A 20883-nucleotide genomic window follows, 5' to 3' on the forward strand; every position below is an offset into this window, starting at 1 on the left:
TGAACCTAGGACAAAATGTCATTGTTACTGGCTAGGTTATACACCTAGTCATGACTGTACATGTACTTTCCTTCATTCTAAATTTGTACTTGGCAAAAAGTTTTCTTTAAAGACCAAATAGTACATATTTTTGACTTTCAGATCCATTTCTTCTTCATCAGATTGTTGTTGTTAACAATTCTTTACAAGTATAGAAATGATTCTTAGCTCATAGGTCTTATAAAAACAGGTTGCCAGTTAGATTTAGCCTGTGGGTGATGGTTTGGGGTTCATAGGCTTCAGGCCAGATTTGGCCCACAGAACCCCTGTACTATGAAGGCATGCAACCTCATACTACAATGCCCCTCCTGAGCCCTCATAAAGCAAGTGTTCTCCATAATGTATAGCACATGGAGCTTCTCAGGCGTAGCACCTCCACTCCTAGCACCTCCTCAAACACAGGCAGTCCTTAGAGATACAGGAACGTATATATTAACATCAGGGAGTGTTATGCTTTTGATGTTAAATGTCCCCCAAAGGCCATGTTTTGAAGCTTGTTCACCATCTTGTGGCATTGTTGGTGGAACCTTTAAGAGTAAGACCTAGTGGAAGGAGGTTAGGTCACTGGGGTGCCCCTGAAGGAACCCTGTCCCTTCCTCTTTGCTAGGAGGCAAGCCACTTTGCTCCACCACATGCTCCCTGCCTTGATCTTCTGCCTTGCCACAGGCCCAAACTGATGAATCAAATTAAAACTTTCCTCCTTTAAATTGATTTATCTTGGGTACTTTGTTACAGTGATGGAAATCTGGTTACCACAGGGAGAAAAGGAGGAATAGGTAACAGAAAACAGACTTTGGAATTAATAACAAAAAAGACCTAAGTTTGAATCCTGGCCCTACCATTTATTATGGATAGAACATTGGAATGCCTTGGCAGGGATATTTCTCTATCTGAGTGAAGGGGATATTTTAATCCGTTCAATAGCTCCATCTCAAGGGACTAAAACAATGTTTTCCATATAACAGGTGTTCAAAATATAGCAAGGATAATAAAGATATCAGTCCTGGTGACTACTGCCTCCTGTTTGAACAGGCCTCCAGAGAACCAGAGGCAGCATTTAGGTCAGAATATTATTGATCTTCACCAGTCTTGGTCTTCACCAGCAATGGGTCTTATCCAGGGGTGATCTATAATACCCCATCAAACATGTGGAAATATCTGGAGATATTTTTGATCACTATGACTGGAGGGATGCTAGTGTTATCTAGTGAGTAGAGGTCAGGAACACTGCTAAGCCTCCTACAATGCATAGGACAGCCCCGTAGAGCAACAATCAATCCCTTCCAAAATGTCAGCAGCAATGAATAAGTAGAAAAACCCCTGGGAGTCACATGGGTTCTTTCCAGTGCTCATGAGAAGAGACTCTAGGTACCTCTGATGGGGAGCAGCAGGGTTGCTTGGCCATGACCCAGCCCAGGGAAGTTCCATATTAAACAACTCCAATTCTTGGCTAGCCTCTAGGAAACTCAGCTCGGGCACCCTCCAAGGAAGGGGTGGGTTTGGGTGCCAGTAAGTGGCATGCACCACGGGGAAGGTGGAGACAAAGGTTACCATGGTGTCATCTAATGACCTATGGAAGGATAGACACCTTTTACCATGGAAATCCATTTATGTGCCCAAATTATGGAGATGGGGAGAAGAAAAGCTTGGTCATAAATGGTGACCTGAGTCTACCATGTTGTGGACTTTTACCTTAGCTTTGAAAAATGATAAATAAGAAAGTTGCCCTCCACTTTTCTCTTTGCAAAAATGGAAACATGTTTAATGAGCTACTACTTTCAGGGATGGTTTTCAGACTGAATATCTGATCTTTCCACTTCCTTGAACCTCAGACTCCTCAGGAGTCTTTTTTCTCTGTAGGAAGAATCCTGATGCTGGAACATCACTGCAAGGGACTAGAACCTGACTCGGCACAGCTGCTCCAAGATCTCAGAAACTCAAACAACAAAGCTTCATTTTTGGGAGTTTCTTTAGACAAATATAAAATCTTTAAACTTTTGGCAGAGATTATAATGAAATAATTCAATGGCATCTTGCATTCATTCCCTAGAGATTAATTAAACACCTATCAGTGGGCAAAAATGTTAGTTCTGGGAATACAGACATTAAATGAGGGAAGAATGCCTTGGTTTGTAACAATTCAGGGTGAAGGGTGATGGGGTGGGGGGTGCCCTCCATGTGTTAGTGGAGCCAGAGAAGAGACTGCAGAGCAGGTAGTGGGAAGAGAAGTCTGGAGACATTGTCAGAGAAATAAGCTGAGTTGGACCCTTGATTTCTCTCTCCTTATTTCCACTGTTGCTGTTTTCCCCTAGACTTCTCCACGTGGTTCCATTTGTGGGGCAAATTTGTACATACCTCTCTAACTCCTCTCAAATACTTTCCTTATACAAATAAAGGAAGGAAGGAAAGAAGAAAAGAATGCAAGAGAAAAGTGATAAAAGGAGGGAGGAAGGAAACCGGTGGCAACCCTGCAAGTTCTTGGCAGGTGCCCACCAGTGCCTGGATCACTAGCGACCCTCACCACAGCTCTGACATCTCCACCTTGAGACCTTTCCTAGTTTAGAGAATCCTATGTGTGTGCATGTGGGCAAGGCTGGTAGTGCCCAGGGGTTGATGTCCCCAGAGTAACCCACAGTCAATAGTCAAGGGGAATAAGGGGATCAATGTCTTCGCTTCCTTGCCCTGAGGGAAGGAGAGGTCTGAATGTGTCCCTGATGTGCCTAGCTGAACACAGCAGTAACCTGTTCCTTAAAACTCTCCACATTGGCTTTTCCCTGCTCCTGGCTATGACTCCCTGGTTCACCTCCCCTTCCTGCTACTTCCACTCCAATCCCAGTCATTGTGTCTGAAGGGCACCAGCTTCCCCAGGGTGGTTCCCGATGTCTTGCAAAGGAGCTCATGTGCTGTTAAAGCAGACTGGCTATTGCGAAAATCATATATCTGTTCCCAGGATCTTGTAAAAACAGCAGTGAAATCACAACTTTTTCCACCCTGATGTTTGATTTTGGCACTGAGTTCTTTTCAAATGAGAACTATGCCAAACATCTTGTGTGACCCCTTCTGCTCAGCAAGCATGCAGATGACCTCTCTGAGGCCTGCCAGGAGAGTGGCAAGGAAAGGGAGGGAAGAGCGTGGGTGAAAGCAAAATGGGTAGAAACCCATTCTCTGCAGGCAGGAGCCCACTCAGAGTGGTATGTAGAAGCATGATGTGGACTGAACAACTCATGGTGCCTGGCAAGGTGTCCTGGCCCTAGAGGCTGGATGGCTTCAGCACCAAAGCCAGGCCTCTTCAGCATTGGTAGCAGGGTAGATTTTCTCCCCCAGTAAAAGCACACAGACTGTGTGTTTTTTTATTTGGGGATCTGGAACTAAATTGTCCTTTAGGACTAGCTACAATATCACTAGAACCCAAGAGGAGAAATTTCATGGATTTTGAGTTTATTTGTATTGAAACACAGATGCCTATGTGAACCTGGGGATGTGTGCTAGCGGAGTGTTGGAATGATGTGGGATGCACATGTCCTGTGACCAACCTGGCACCAGGATTTCCTGGGAAGAAGTCCCCCTCCTGGTGAGGAAATCCCTTTTCCATGCTTCTAGGAACAGCAGAAAGTGACTGCCACACAGTCTTCCTGGGATAATAAGCAGGACCCAAGGGTGCTTGAAACAGAGCTCTGCTGGAACTACATGACAGCATGAGGACAGAGAGTCACAGTTCTCACAGGAAAAGCATTCCCAAGGACAAGCCCTGCCCAATTCCCAGTTGGCTCCCTGGCCTCCAACCCTCAGCACCAATGCTGCCTGTCTCTGACTGCAGGGAAATCTTCCTAATTCTCAGAGCAAATTGTTCCTAGGAAAGAGTAGAATCTTGGGAGGAAATCACATCATCCAGGAGGGGAGAGCCAGTTCCTTTGTACTGTTTTCAGGGCTGCCTTTGGAGCCAATAATCAGTTATTCATTGAATAAACAAACACTTTATCATATCACAAACATTTATTTAACCCTTTCTCCTGCACTTTTACCAGCAGGTTGAAAGAAATCAGTTAGCAGGGTAGCCAGAACCCTGTGCCAGAAATGCCAAATTCCCTGAATATTACACCCAATCTGTAAAGTGCAGGCAGTCCTTCTCTGCCTCTATAAAATGCCAGAACCAGTCACACAGCCTCAAGCACCACTTTCCTACTTCCGTCTCTATTCCATCTCTACCCATCTCCCTTAATACCCCCATTTCTGGCAGACAGTCCCTTAATTCCATCCAAATGAAGACTGGACTAGTTTGTTATATTCTTTAGGGACTGAAGAGAGAAATGGATGGGGGTGTGAGGGGATGGATAAGCTAGTGTTCATATTTCTCCCTTTAATGACAATTTGATTGACATACAAAGCTAGTGAGTCCCAGCATTTTTAAAAAGTGTGTGTGTGTGTGTGTGTGTTTGATTTTTTTCCAAAGGCATATTCTTTGACTCTGACATCAACAGAAAATGGATGAGCAAAATATGTAAATTCCTCCAAATTCCCACAGTCTCCATTTTTCTCTCTGTGGATGGAATTTGTTTTTCTTTTCTGATGTTGTTCCCACACAATAAGGTCAAATCTTGTCAAGATCAAAACATGTAAAACCATGTAGAACATGCATGTGGTATGGAAGGGAACTCATTGAAACCAGAGAGACTGGACAGGCATCTGAGGGCTGCTAAGGGACCTTGTAGTCTTAGCCTGAAGGGCTCAACATCTTCAGGTCCCCAAGGATACAAATCAGAAATGTCAAAACTGTTTTCATTCTTGGGGACACACCAAGAAACATTGGATGGGTATAAATTTAAAACAAAAATGTGAACAATAGTGTATGTGTTGGATGCAGTATGCCCATAGTGTGGATTAACAGGCAGAATGTGTTGTCAAGAACTAGTGGAGTGGGGTTCCTTTATATCACCCATGAATGATGGTAAGGCATAGGTAGCATCTCACATTCCGTATCATCTCAGCAGCTACCACGTATCAAGTGAAACTTTCATCCAGTCTGTTTTTCTGCATGATACACTTGTGATTATTTCTGTGTCAATCATCCCCCAGCAGAATCCTCCCTTCTCATAACCACACACTATGGCTCCAGCCAAAAAGGCTTTTATCAGTGCAAATTTTAACACACAAATGCATGTAGATGCTGAGTATTATTTTTGTTTCCAAGTCTGGACATAGAATCACTTGTTCAATTTCCTGCTGGGTTATATCAAGGGATTTTTACATGTAAATCTCTGTTAAGGAAACTGACTAATTTATGTGGGTTGCCATCTGGATCACTGTTGGGATTGCCTTAATATATATTTTTGTCTCCTTTATCCTTTACTGTTTCTCTATCACCATTGTCATTACCATATTTGTACTATGGAATGCATCTTTATTCATTATGTGTTTAGACTTTGTTTTTTATGCTAAAAAAGCCAATTTTAAATAAAAACAAAGCAATACAAACAAAAGTTCCCTGCCTCCCTGAAGTTTGTGTGGGAGTTCTGTTGGTTTTGATGTCTATGCTGTACAACCTGGATTCAAAAAAAGCACATCCCCCCAGATTTCTCATGTCATCTTCAACAATCACAAGATCACTAATTTTTTAAATGAAAAAGCTTAAGAATGGAAATAATCTAAACTGCTTCTATTTTATTGATATACTTTACCCAGTCTTACCCTATTCAATTGGTGGAGTGTTGCTCTCTCAGATTGAAATCCTATCATCTGTTTGAGCATGTAAGTCAATCTCTGTGTGGTTTTCCATTTAGTAACTTGACCAAAGAAGCAAATATTTTCAAATGATTGTTAATTCTATGCCTGACTACATAGATGGGGGAATACTGACTTGATGTAAACCTGTAATCAAATATCTGATTCTGTTCTCACAACCAGCAGATAATCCCAGCATCCGCAGAGTGCACAGGAGCCCACAGGCTTGTGAGCTTGGGTCCCAGTTCTGGAAAAGTCTTTAATGAGTCAAAGTCAAGTCTTGCCATCCCATTGGCTTGTAATAAAAATAGAATTTGTCCATTCTGGCACTTGGAGCACAAGCCAGGTGGGGTCTGCTCCCTTACTTGGTCTCTGTTGGGGTGTGGGGATAGGGGACCCTCAATGTGACTTTCCAAATGTGGAATCAGCTTGTTTTGAGAAATCCACTCTCTATTCAATCTCTACCTGCAACACCCAAGGGACTCTACTATGAGAAGAGACCTGTCAATGTCCCCTGCTCCACACTACACAGCATGACAGGGAAGGTGGGACTGAGTGGTCAGTCCACAAGACAGTTGAGTTATCCATTCACAAAACTGAGTGTAGTTTCCCCACACTCCATGTTTATGAATGCAACTTGACCCCAAAGTTTCAGGCACAGTGAAATTCTTTCTTCAATTTGAGACCATACTCCCAAAGCACCAGGAATTAAGGTCCATTATAACCACATGGCTTTTAGTCATTTGTATAAGATGTTGAGTTTGACATAGAACTTACAGTGAAAATGGAGTATTTCTGGAAGGAGTTGAAATTAATCATCTATTTTTATTGACCCCAAATCAGGCTGGGTAGTTGGAGCAGTACCAGGGAGAGGGGTGGACATGACTTGAGAGAAATAGGCATAGAAAGGTCAAGGAATATGCCAGTATAGCTGAGAGTTTATCCTGGGTGCTGGGGAACTGACAGTGACATTGGCTGTGACAAGAACACAAGAACATGGGGCTGGGGTTGTGGTTCAGTGGTGGAGCACTTGCGTAGCATGTGTGAGGCACTGGGTTTGATCCTCAGCACCAGGTAAAAATAAATGAATAAAATAAATGAATAAATAAAGGTCTATCAACATTTAAAAAACATTTAAAAAAAAATAACACAAGAACATGGGATGCATGGGTTCAGGGATAGAGAGCACCATGAGGAGGGGGAACACATTTGGTTTTGGACAAATGCTTTGGCAATTTTCCTCATCCCAGTGGAAACATGGAGAGCAGTGTCTCTCAGGTTTTATTATCTTCCCTCAAGGAGTCTGTTTTGATAACCTTTCTTCCTAATTGTCCTGCCCCATGAAATGGCCTGTCCACATAATGCATGCAGATCTGTGTTTTGCATGCTGAAACAGTAGGATTTCTTGTTCTGTAAGGACCCATTCCCCAGCACCTCCAGGGACAATATTTCTCCATTGAGAAGACACTGGGAGCAGAGGGAAGGAAACCACTGACTCAGTTCCCCCTGTAGGTAGGGAGGAAGGTTCCAGGGCATAAGGACACCTCATGTGAAGGAGCAGGTACAATGACTCGGGAAATGGGGGTGAAGAACAATTATTTTAATTGAGGTGAAATTCTCAGGGAGTGAATGGTTTCAATTTACACTCTGGGTACACATCATTACCCTATGTACATGTATCATTACACAAATGGTGTGACTCTACTTCATGTACAACCAGAGAACTGAAAAGTTGTACCCCATTTGTGTAAAATTAATAAAAAAAAGTAAATTTAAAAAATTAAAGTAGGTGTCATTTACTCCTATCTTGCAGCTGAGGAAAAATGCAAGTTTAAAAAATACATTCAAAGTTATAAGGTAATTGATGTTGGATCTGACACTTGAAATGAACCTTTTGATTCTCTCGAGTAATTATCAATATAAACGATGACTGGAATCACATTTAGAGCTACATAAAAATACATATCTGTATTATATCCTGGACTTCCTTGGGATAAACCAACTATATGTGAATTTTGAAAGCACCCACAGTTTATTATGACGTGCACCCTGTTTAAGACCTACTGCTTACCTACTTGATTCCTTATAATAAATTATCTTGTAGAAAAAAATGACAAGTGAAGGTGCAGGAGCCAATGAGGTTGGCAGGAGAGAGTGCTGGGGGGAAGGGAGGGGACAACAGAGCTGGGCACCCCATGGTGCACACCTGTAAATCCCAGTGGCTTGAAAGGCTGAGGCAAGAGGATCAGGATTTCAAAGCCAGCCTCAGCAACTTACAGAGGTGCTAAGCAACTCAGTGAGACCCCATCTTGACATAAAATACAAAAAAGAGCAGGAGATGTGACAGTAGTTAAGTGCCCCCTAGGTTCAAACCCAGGTACCAAAAAGAAAAGTGGGGGCAGGAGTGGGGGACATCAAAGCCCTAGAGGCCACTGGAAGCCATCTCAGAAACTGGGGAGAAGGGGCCTGAGGCTCCAGGTCCTTGCACTGAGGAGAAAGACAGGCAGGCAGCAGCAGGGTCACCATAGAGGTGTTTGGCAGATGAAAGCGCATGAATGATCTTGTGGGCAGTTTGAGCAGAACCCAGGGGTGTGGCGGGAGTAGAAGAGTAGTGTGGGTATGTGTGCATGGAAGCTGAAAACACCTCCTGTGATTTTCCAGGAAGGCAGGGAGAGGGTTGTTGAATAGACTGGTGGGCTCTTTGTTGGTATTTTAGTTCTGGTGTCTTTGGCACTTTTTCTGCCTTTCTGTTGACAGCTCAGGATAGTAGGCGGCTCTGACTCTGAACACTTCTCTCTACTCTTCTAGTAGAGAGTAGTGGAAAGCCTGGAGTTGTTTGGAACACTCAGGGGTGGTGTAAATGTGATTTGTGATGCAGGTAAGATAGAAAAATAGAAAAATGCACTTGGCAGGAGGCTCGTAAGACCCCTAAAGCAGAGTTAGTCCACTTCCAGGCTTCTGTCTTTACCAGGCTGTAAATGGATATTCTTGCATATTCTGTCTCATGTATTTTAAAAATACATCTGTAAGACAAATTCCTACAAGTGAAATTGCTGTGTCCAAGAGCACATGATGTAAACTCTGGATCCAAGAGGATAATACCAACTTATATTCTCACCAGTGATGTATGAGAAAATCTGCCTCCTTGTACTTGTCACACAATGTCCTGTTGAAAGTTTCCATCTCACCAGTCTGATAAGTGAAGGGTGGCACTATATTTCAGTTTATATTTGCATTTCCCTTCATCTGAATGGAGTTGAATACCTTATATATGATTAGAAGCCAGCTTTTTTACTGCTTTGATGAAATGCTTCAGAACTTTTGTTCATTTTATATTTAAGTATTATTTGCACACTAATTTGGACACATTTTTACACATTAAGGAAGATTTATCTTTAGTCAATAAGCTGCACATGATTTCCCACTTCATTATTTTTGTTCATTTATGATATTATTGTATGAGACACAAACAATTTTTGCAGATGTTATCAATGCTTTATTTTATGATTTCTCAGGTATTTGTTATACATAGCAATGCCTACACTCCTCTGGGTTGTTTCTTTTCTTGTAATAATTTTTTGAGATTTTTTTCTTCTACATTTTAGGTCTATCTAGAATTTAATTGGAATATGTGTGAGGTTGGAATTCAAGAACATAATTTTTTCCAGCAGCCTCTACATTTTAGTTTCATTTCTTGGATAATCATTTTCCTAGTGATTTGAGTTGCCAACTTTTGTCATATCCTAAATATATCATTGAGCTCTTTCCATGGGGCGATCCAAGATGGCAGACTAGAGGGTGACTGCATCTCCAGTCACTCCAGAACCCAGGATTCAAGAAGGGGAGACATTGAGAGACTTGGACTAAAATAGAGCCATGGGGTGAGTCTCCCCACTGGGTGAAGCTCTGCCTGGGTGGCAGGCCTGGATAGGGGTGGCTTATCCCAGTAGGGCAGGGCACCACCCCTGGGCACTCTAGTGGTGGGCTCCTCCCACACAGCCAGCTTCTCCAGCTTCTTGGAGCAGGCCCCTCAGTGAGAGCCTTTCTGCACAGAACCAGCTCAACGTCCTGGAGCCTGCATGGCGAGCTCCGGCCCACAGGCAGCTACAGGGACCAGGACAAGGCAGTCAAGGACTTCCCCAAGCAGCCCTGCTCCCTCCGGCGGCAGGTGCCATTAAAGGCTAGCTTCTTGGAGAAGACTGCCCAATGATAGCCTTTCTACACAGAGCCAGCCACAAGTCCCCAAGCCAGTGGAGAGCTCTGACCCACAGGCAGCCTCTGGGACCAGGGCAGGGCAGCCAGAGACTTCTCCAGGTGGCCCTGCCCCCTCCGGCCACAGGCTCTTTCCATGGGGCATTCCAAGATGGCAGACTAGAGGGTGACTGCATCTCCAGTCACTCCAGAACCCAGGATTCAAGAAGGGGAGGCATTGAGAGATTCGGACTAAAATAGAACCATGGGGTGAGTCTCCCCCACCGGGTGAAGCTTGGCCTGGGTGGCAGGCACGGATAGGTGTGGCTTCTCAGAGCAGGGCAGGGCAGTTAGAGTCTTCCCCAGGTAGCCCTGCTCACTCCAGCAGTGGGCTCCTCCCACAGGGCTAGCTTCCTGGAGCAGGTCCCCCAGTGAGAACCTTTCCGCACAGAGCCAGCTCCAAGCCCTGGAACCAGTAGTGGGCTAGGGGCAGCTTTGTTTTGAAGCACTGCATTTTGAAGTTCCTCCAAGACTTCAGGCTACTGATGGCTGGGAGGTGATATGCTGGAAATCTACAGGGATACTATAAGCCAATAGAGGAAATCTGCAATATCTCAGAGTCCCATTGACATCTGACCAATATGAGAAAACAAGGGAAGAAAATATCCCAAACAAACCTAGATACTATATCAATAAAACCCAATGACAGCACAGGAGAAGAAATGTCAGAAAGGGAGATCAGAATGTACATAATTAAAACAATCAGGGAAGCAAACGAGGAGATGAAAGAGCAAATGCAGGCATTAAATGATCACACCAATCAACAGTTAAAAGAGCAAATGGGAAGCAAGAGATCATTTCAATAAATAGTTAGAGATACTGAAAAAAACAAACAAACAAAAAAAACAGAAACCCGTGAAATTAAGGAAACAATAAACCAAGTTAAAAACTCCATAGAAAACATAACCAATAGGATAGAACACCTGGAAGACAGAACCTCAGACATTGAAGACAAAATATTTAATCTTGAAAACAAAGTTGACCAAACAGAGAGGATGGTAAGAAATCATGAACAGAATCTACAAGAATTATGGGATATCATGAAAAGGCCAAATTTAAGAATTATTGGGATTGAGGAAGGCTTAGAGAAACAAACCAAAGGAATGAACAATCTATTCAATAAAATAATATCAGAAAATTTCCCAAATCTGAAGAATGAAATGGAAAACCAAGTACAAGAGGCTTATAGGACTCCAAATATACAAAATTACAACAGACCCACACCAAGGCACATTATTATGAAAATACCTAACATACAAAACAAAGACAGAATTTTAAAGGCCGTGAGAGAAAAGAATCAAATTACATTTAGGGGGAAACCAATAAAAATATCAGCAGATTTTTCAATCCAGACCCTAAGAGCTAGAAGGGCCTGGAACAACATTTACCAAGCCCTGAAAAAAAACGGATGCCAACCAAGAATCTTATACCCAGCAAAACTTACTTTCAGATTTGATGATGAAATAAGATCCTTCCATGATAAACAAAAGCTAAAGGAATTTACAAAAAGAAAGCCGGCATTACAGAACATTCTCATGAAATTATTCCATGAGAAAGTGATGACAAACAACGATGCAAATCAGCAACGGGAGGAACTAGCCTAAAGTAATAGCCAAATAAAGGAGAAACCAAATCATGTCAAAAAACAAAAATGAGTCAAATGACTGGGAGTACAAATCATATCTCAATAATAACCCTGAATGTTAATGACCTGAACTCATCAATCAAAAGACATAGACTGGCAGATTGAATTAAAAAGAAAAATCCAACAATATACTGCCTGCAATAGATTCATCTCATAGAAAGAGATACCCATAGACTTAAGGTGAAAGGATGGGAAAAACATACCATGCACACAGACACAGCAAAAAAGCTGGAGTATCCATCCTCATTTGAGATAAAGTGATTCCTAGGTTATGTTGGTTACCTTGTTACCTTGTCAGCTTTTCAATGCCTTCAAGAATTTTATTTAATTTTTTAATATACATTTTCATTGTTTCCAATGGAAGGGTTAATCTCAGTAACGGAGCCTACTATGATTATAAATGGAATGTCTTGGTTTTTCTTATAAGTTTTAGTAATAGTTTATCTAGTTTTTTAAAATTCTGTATTTTTATTGGCTTCACTTTTGATTAATGGTTTTGTTTAGGGAAGAGTTTAAATTTTTCTTTAAATCTTCCTGTTTAAGAAGATGATGTGGCCAGGCCGTGGATACAGAGTGTGGTGCTCTTCGCAGGTATTGCAGCCAGCACGCTCGCCCCATATAGTCATCAGTTGGCAGCCACAAGTGCAGGCTTATCAAGGGTAGCGAGGCTCCCTGCGTCCAGGTGCGCCCAACAATAAAGCGTCCCTTTTCCTTGCAGCGGCCCCCAGCGTCCAAGCCTGTAGCTTCTCCTACCACGCCCCTCGGCGACCCGCTCTCTGGAGGTCCAGGCAGTGATCTCTGGCCTGCCTGGGAGGAGCTCGTGGACTGGCGGGAGGAGGTTAGCAGGCAGCGAGAGCCTTTACAATGGCCCTGACCCTGTTTGATTCAGATGAACATAGACCTCCTGTTTGGAAATCTTACCTAATCAGCTGCAACAGGAAGCTACTCATCAGCGAATGATTGATTACCTGTATTTGTGAGGTAGAAAGCAGACCAAAGTATTATGGAAGAGAATTTCATGGCATCCTCTCCAAAGAGGCAGCTTGGCCGGCTCTTCAGCGTAGCTGAAGGGAGCTACCTCATTCTGGAAAGTCAGTCGCAACCAGGAACCTACATTCTGGCTTTAAGATATGGAAGTGAAACCAAAAACTTAAGACTCTACTACAATGGCAAACACTTTTTTGGGTAGAAACACATTGAGTCTATCCATGATCCAGTGGCTGATGGCTTGATTACTTTCTATATTGAAACCAACGCAGCAGAATACATTACCAAGATGACGATGAATCCAATTTATGAGCACATAGGATACACAATCTTAAACAGAGATTCAGCAAACAAAAAACACATGGCAGTCCTGAAAGAGACAAATGATGAGAGAGATGCTGCATACCAGGATGGGGTATCAGAAAAAACGTTGACATCACTTGTTAGAAGAGCAGCTCTGAATGAAAATGAGCAAATTCCAAACTATGAAAAGGGTCACAATTTCAAGGTCCATACATTCTGAGGATCACACTGGTGTGAATACTGTGCCAACTTCATGTAGGTCCTCATTGCTCAGGGAGTGAAACATGCAGATTGTGGTTTGAATGTTCATAAGCAGTGTTCCAAGATGGTCCCAAATGACTGTAAGCAAGACTTGAAGCATGCAAAGCAGGTGTACAACTGTGATCTTAGGACATTGCTGGAAGCCCACTTCATTAAGTGATCAATGGTTGTGGACAAGTGCATCAGAAGATGGAGTCTAGAGTTCTCAGTTCTGAAGAACTATACGGAGTATCAGGATTTAGTGACGCATTGAAGATGTCAAATGACATTTGACAGAGATGGTGAGAAAGCAGATATTTCTGTGAATGCATTTGAAGATATCAGCATTATCACTGGTGCACTTAAACTGTATTTTAAGGATTTGCCAATTCCACTCATCACATATGATGCTTACCCTAAGTTCATAGAGTCTGCCAAAATTATGGATCCTGATGAGAAATTGGAAACCCTTCTTGAGGTACTGAAACTCCTGTCACCTGCTCACTTGGAAACCCTCTGATACCTCATAGTGCATCTAAAGACGGTGACTCTTCCTGAAAAGAAGAATCTTATGAGTGCAGAAACCTTTGGAATTGGTTTTGGTCTAACCCTTATGAAATTCCCAGAAATGGCAGCATTAAACAATATTCAATATTTGAGACCAGAGACTGGTGGTGGAGCTGCTTATCAAAAAGAGAAACTCAAACTTTTGTATGATTACCCGCTACTTGGTAAGGAAATCCTATACCAAGAAAACAGCAGACCTGCACCCAGACCGCCTCCCTATCCTAGGTAGTCTGTGATTGTGATCCAGCATGTTTCACAGGGTAAACCTGTCAGACTTTGCTTCTGGGGTCCATGCCTTTGGTTTCTGTTGCTTGTACAAACATGCACACACAAGTGGATAAACAGCACCCCTGTCTGTCACATTGCTATGGACTGTATCATATACTGAATTTTCACAGGTGGTTTATTTCCAGTTTTTCTTTGCTCTTTCATAACATAGTACTTCCTTTCCAACAAAAGTGAAATGTGTTTTCATATTTGTTACTTTAATAAGTTGTCCTACCAATAAAAATGTACAACACAGACCATCTTCTGTTAAATGATCTTTGGTTTTCAGTTGCAATTTTGTATTTCTATCAGGTGTGCATTTATTAATTTATTAAAACTGGCTTTAAACATTTTTCTCATTAGCATTTTGAAGTTGTTTTCTACATAATTTATATTTTTTGTTAAATTTTTACTTAAAAAAACTACACAAGGTGCTTTATTTTCTTCTGTTATCTTAATATAAATATTAAACCTTTGAAATTTCCCCAGAATTCTTCTTTAACTCTATCCTGTAGGTTGTGGTATGTAGTAGTTTAATTTTTTTCATTTAAAAATATTATTCAAATCTAAACCTAATGAGAAAGTTGCACAAGAAAGATTATTTTAACGGTTTCTTATGGAAGAATTTTTTCTTCTAGTTTTATTACCCATTTCTAAATGAATTACTTTGTGAAGAGAAGTATTCTGCACTCATTCTAATTTTGAGAATATTTTTGATGTTTTCTTTGTGACCTTGTATTTGGTCAACTTTTGTGATTTTTGCAAAGATACTTGACCAAGTGTATTCTCTGCTTTCAGTGTATAGAATTCAATATATATCAATTACATTTATTTTATTAATTACGTTATTTTGTGCCTATTTGCACTAAAACACACAATTGATAGGGAACCAAAGTCTTACATGAGAGATTTAAAATTTTTTGCTTTTCATATTCAAAATTTTGTCTTCTGATTTTTGACTTGACAGTAGTGTGAGTATAAATTATTTGGTCATATACTGAAGACATTATTCAAATATGTTTTTTACCTACTAAGAGTATTGTTGGGGCAAAACCTAAGACCAGTCTGCTTTTTTCCCCAAGGTAATTTGATCTTGCTACCAGAGTCAAAAATATGTATAAATACCTTTAAAGTCCAATAACTTTTCTAGGATATGTCTTAATATAAATCCATCTGTGTTAATTTTTCCTGCAACAGAGTAGCTCCTTTCAATGTCAGTAGTCCTGTCTTTAACATATGGAAAGTTTTAAATTTTTTATTTATTAAAGTAGTATTACATTGACAGTATGATATTTTAGGTATATTTTACCTACTCTCGGACTACTAATCTTTTATAAACCTTAGTTCATTTCCATTTAATTTCACTAATTTTCCTCAATCCCATCCTGTGGCTACTTGCCTTGATCTCAGCAGAACCTGTCTCCTGTGCTGCTTCACTGTGATGTTTATTTCCAGGTTGTCATCTTTGCTAAGATCTACCAGGTTTTTGCCTCTGATTATTCCTCCTATTGTCTTACTATAATTTCCTAAACTATTACATATGTGATTTTTGGTGATTATTTTTGTTTTGAATTGAGCTTCTTTTCAAAGTGATCAATTTATTAAGTTGCTTTTCTCTTTTAAAATTCATGATGTGTCACAAATTTCATATTTTGTGGGAATATTTTTCTAGTGAAATTTTTCCAGCTCTAACTTGTTTCTTTTATCTTGTTTCATTCAACCTTCTTTAATATACAGGTAGTGAGTTTGTTCTTTTTTGTACTCAACCACATGCTCCATATCATGATGTTGTGTTTCATTGTGGGTCCATGGGGACCAATGGGTCATGGATTGAAATTTCCAAAAGGGTGTGCCAAAATAAACCTTTTCTCTCATAAGTTAAATACTTTTCTTAGGGGAAAAAATGTTAACTAGCACACATTTGCTCTATTTGAGTCATCAAATCACTTAGTTTTCCAGAACTGTGGTCACTCACTTTCCTTAAGAAGTGGTACTCCATAATAAAAGACCTCATTCACTCTGCATGTGCCACCATCACCACCACTGCCATTGAATTCAGTAGCTTCAACCTACTTTTTTAATTCAGTAGGGCTTGGAAAATCAAAAAGTGTGAATAAACTTCCAGAATGGGACCAATTCTGTAAAGGGCAATTTTAATTTTTACAGACTGCATTTTGATTCATTATACACAAATGGGTGCAACTTTTCATTTCTGTGGTTGTACACAATGTAGATTTACACCATACTTGTAATTATACATATGCATAGGTTAATACTCTCTGTCTCAGTCTACTGTCTTTTCTTCCCCCACCCCCTCCAGTCCCATTTTCTTCTACACCATCCAAATTTCCTCCATTCTTCTCTTGCCCCACAACTCCCACCCCCATTATGTATCATCGTCCACTTATCAGAGAAAACATTCAGACTTTGATTTTTGGGGCTTGGCTTATTTCACTTAGCATGATATTCTCCAACTCCATCCATTTAACAGAAAATGTTATAATTTTATTCTTCTTTATGGCTATATAATTTTATATATAATTTTATTCTTCTATATGACTATATTCCATTGTGTATATGTACCACAGTATCTTTATCCATTTATCAATTGAAGGGCATCTAGGTTGGTTACATAATCTAGCTCTTGTGAATTGAGCAACTATGAACATTGATGTTGCTACATCACTGTCGTATGCTGATTTTAAGTCCTTTGTGTATAAACCAAAGAGTGGGATAGCTGGGTCAAATGGTGGTTCCATTACAAGTTTTTTGAAGAATCTCCATACTGCTTTCCAGAGTGGCTGTACCAATTTGCCCATCCACCAGCAATGTATGAGTTCCACTTATACATTTTTATACTTTATAAAAATTTCACACTTAGCATAGTGCTATCGTTTGGATCTGGAATATTCCCCAAAGGACCATGTGTTAAAGACTTGGTCCCTAGGATGGTGCCCTTGGGAGTCTTTAAGCGGAGGGGTCTACCAGAAAGTTCTGAGGTCATGGGGTGTTCCCCTGAAGGAGATTATGGGACCCCACTTCTTCCTCTTCCTCTTTGTTCCATGACTTGTGATATAGCTGATTTTGCTCTACCATGTTCTCATACCATGATGTGCTGCCTCGCCCCAGGCCCAAAACAATGGGTCCAATTGATCATGGACTGGAACCTCCAAAACTATGAGCCAAATGCCCTTTCATTTTTATAAGTTTTTATAGTGAGTTATTACTTTTCTTTAACTTTTATCTTTATTAGTTAGTTATCTCAGGAATTTTGAGGGCCAGTTAGTCAGAAGATAAATGTTGTGGAAATTTGCACTTTGGTTTTACTTTAGAGTGTTAATATAGTCTACCTTTAATTTTCACTTGATAAATACATTTTGGGGGATATCAGATATGCTCCTGATTTTAAGACAATCTGTACAGGTATTTACTATTGTATTAATCCTAGAACAATCTGTGAGGGTGTCATTAGCAGGGCAGCACCAGGTTACTAAACACAATCACTTTATCACTTTCACATAGGTAAACCCAATGGTGTAGGCCTGTAATCCTAGTGGCTCAGGAGGCTGAGGCAGGAGAATCGAGAGTTCAAAATCAGCCTCAGGGTCCATGAGGCCATAAGCAACTCTGTGAGACCCTGTCTCTACATAAAATTCAAAATAGGGCTGGAGATGTGACTCAGTGGTTGAGTGCCCCTCAGTGTCAGACTCCCTAAAAAAGTGTGGCTAAAATTCATTTTAAAATAACTTGATAATTCTTAGAAGACCTAGGAATTTTTTAATCTGCATTTGAAAGTGAAGTTCCACATGTAGTTTTTTAATCTCTTTGTCAAATATAGAATGGAAAAAAGTTCTTCAGTTTTGGCTTTCCCAAAACGTCTTGCTGTTTGATGGCTCCATTACCCTGAAATACACAGTGAAGGGTTAATGAAGCCTCAGGAAGTCATGAACCCATTCACCCATCTGCCAGAGATCAGGGTCACAACAGCCTTTCCGATCATACTGGAAGAATACAAATCTCATGAAAGGGTCAAAACATATCATTCCAGTGACAGTCACTCTAACAAGCATGCCTGCTGGCATTACACATTCAAGAGGAGTGGAGCAATATGGAAACTGAATGACCCAAGTATAGGCATACTGATGAGGGAAGTGGTTTGCTAGGTTAGCAGAGTTTAAAAGAGTGTGCCAAGTTTATTATTTTTCCCACCAAAAACAAAAACCAGGATTCCCCAAACTGTGGCCAGGAAATCACAGCAGAAATCTAAAGAGCGCATCAATAGAATTTCCCATGTTTGAACCATTTAATAAATTCCTATTCCTAAAGAGATACCTGAGATGCAAAATAATTTCTTCCAACACCCCTACAAGTACTTTCTTTTGGCTATAGACAATATTTGACAAAAAACGTGTGTGTGTGTGTGTGTGTGTGTGTGTGTGTGTGTGTGTGTGTGCGCGTGTGTGTTTATTTACAACTGTCATCAGTTGCTCCCAACTTCCTGGGACTCATTCACTGTAGTCTAGTAACTGGAGAGGAAATGCACATCAACAGTTCCACTGGCGTTCTGAGCTTCTGATGTGGCAGAGGAAGATGAAAGGACCACATCAGCATTTCTCAAAGCATTTCATCAATTTCTATCATAATTTCTTTATCAAAAATTAAGCCTGTGTTCCACCTCCCTGTCCTCAGGGCCAGTTGTACATTTTAATTCTAAGCAGCAAATTAGAATAAGTGACCCCTTCATTCTTTTCACAGTGACAGCTCAGAGGGGCATACCTTCCATTGACATGGCCCAGGGATGGGCCCCAAATGCACAGTGCTAGAGGGCTGCATGGGTAAAATAGAATCTCCAAATGTCTCTCCCAGGCCCCTTTGAGTGGGGTATTTCTCTTGCAAGGAACTCTTCTCCTAACCATTGCCTCAAAGTTTAGTGAGGAATACAGGTCCCTCTGGGATTCTGGTGGCAAACTGGGCTTTGTCAGTTCTCTTTGGGGAATGCTTCCTGGTGGAGACTCACATTGTTCTTTCCCATCAAAACACTAGTTTTTTGCGAAAAAAAACAAGCTGGAAGAGTGGGCATATGGAAGCAGCTGGCACTACTGCTCCATCCTGGTGAGGATAAGTTCCTGGGTGCCCCTCTGCCAGCTGCAGGGAAGGAAGGAAGTGGCCTATGTGCAGGAATCCAGAGGGGCCCCATTCATGGCAGTCATGACACTCCTGCCCCAATGCCTGGACAACACTTTCTTGTTCAGCAGTGAGTGGGGGTGGCCCCCTTCTTCCAGGTGCTTTTGTGTTTCTGCAGGAACATAAGGTCATTGTGTGACTGACTCATGCCTGGGTCTTCTGTGGGTGCCAACAGCAGAAACGTATCTTGGCACTCCTCCTTAAAATTTCCCTTGCAACTTCTTGGCAAAACTGGACTGTGAGATGCTCAGGGAGCTCTAGGATAGCTCGTCCCCATTGAGTGCAAGCAAAGTTGGCCCACCACATGCTCTAACCAGAGGATGCTTCTCCAATGCCTTGGGGTCCAGATCATTGTCCGGGGTCTCCAGGGCAGATGAAACCCAGCCTGGCTCATCTTCCACTGGGAGGACAGAGAGCACTGTTGCCTCTGTGGAACTCAGGCCAGACAGATCATCCTGGCAGCTGCTGTCTGTGGGAGAGTACATACTTCTGCATCAGGGCAAAATCATGGTGCTGAGCATGAGGTCTTCAAGATCCCTGAAGTGATGATAGTGCTCTTATTCCATGGTGACTTGAGTTTCAGCTTTAAAGATTCAGTGTGCTGCAAGATGGCAATTTCAGTGACCTGATTGAAGGCATTCAACTTGAGCAATTCTGTACCTGAAGAAGAGAACGTCTTGCTGACAGGTGTACCATATCGTGAGATGACCTGGATGGAGATGTCCTTCTCAATGAATTTTACCTATATGGGGATCTTTAGGGGAGCCTCAGAGCTTAGGTGGGACACCTCCCACCTTGTAGAGAGGCTTGGTCTTCACAGCAGTGACAGTAGTGAACACAGTCCCACATGGTATCACTGTGAAATCCTTTTCTATCTTGAGAGAAGCAACAGGGGAGGGGTTTGCAAAGGTTTCAATTCACTGAGTTCTATGTAAGAAAACTGCTGTGACTCAGCTGAGCTTTTAAGTGATGATGGTAGGCTGAATGACCAGCGAGAATCTCCACAGTCCAGGAGGCTGCTTCTTAAACAAGTCCAGAGAGAAAGTGGTCATGGTCAGTGGACTTTCTGAGGACCACTAGACCTGTGCTGTCTGCACATAGAACTCATTGGACTTGCTGTTCAGGTCTGAGGTGAACTCTTCCACCTAAGTAAGTTGAGTAGTGTTCTTGGTTAGGGTGCTGGTGAACCTCAGAGCAGGATCATTCAGCTGGGCAATGCACATAGGGTTCACACTGCATAAAGCACAATGATCACTTAGCAATGAGTCAGGGATGTTCTTCACCAGTGGTTTTAATTCATGAGCCCATGGACGTTTAGGAAAACAGGACTCTGCTTCCTTTATGCCCATGGGCTTGGTACTGAGATATTGATGGTCATTCTTGGCATGTGGATGTAGGACCACCTAATCTGGATGTCTTCTTTCTTTACTTTCATGTAAAACTCCAGCTCTAGATGAACCAGTGAGAGTTGCACTTCATAGAGATGGTGTCCGGAGCCCACCACTGAGGGCACTGCACTGACCACAAACTGAAGGGTCTTGCCCACCATGTGACAGTCCACCACCTTTTCCTAGGCTGACTGGACCATGCTAGAGACTTCTCCAACTGCCAGCAACAGGAACTGAGGCCTTGGGTCCTGCTGAAAGGAGAACTATAGAGGGAACCCACTCCTTTTGGCCTCA

At 41.7% G+C, this 20883-nt stretch overlaps 3 pseudogenes across 3 annotated transcripts; 2 read left to right on the forward strand and 1 right to left on the reverse strand.

Annotated features, from left to right (window-relative positions):
• The first annotated feature begins 12517 nt into the window (after positions 1 to 12517).
• On the forward strand, positions 12518 to 13163 carry LOC306642713 (N-chimaerin-like; annotated as a pseudogene). The gene has a single exon. The product of its transcript is annotated as an N-chimaerin-like (transcript).
• A 105-nt stretch (positions 13164 to 13268) lies between these two features.
• Positions 13269 to 13986, forward strand: LOC306643104 (N-chimaerin-like; annotated as a pseudogene). The gene has a single exon. The product of its transcript is annotated as an N-chimaerin-like (transcript).
• Positions 13987 to 19706: 5720 nt separating this feature from the next.
• On the reverse strand, positions 19707 to 20550 carry LOC306643105 (C2 domain-containing protein 2-like; annotated as a pseudogene). Its single transcript has one exon. The product of its transcript is annotated as a C2 domain-containing protein 2-like (transcript).
• Positions 20551 to 20883: the final 333 nt, after the last annotated feature.

Source organism: Sciurus vulgaris, assembly GCF_902686455.1.
Source record: "Sciurus vulgaris genome assembly, chromosome: 13".
NCBI classification, from domain to species: domain Eukaryota; kingdom Metazoa; phylum Chordata; class Mammalia; order Rodentia; family Sciuridae; genus Sciurus; species Sciurus vulgaris.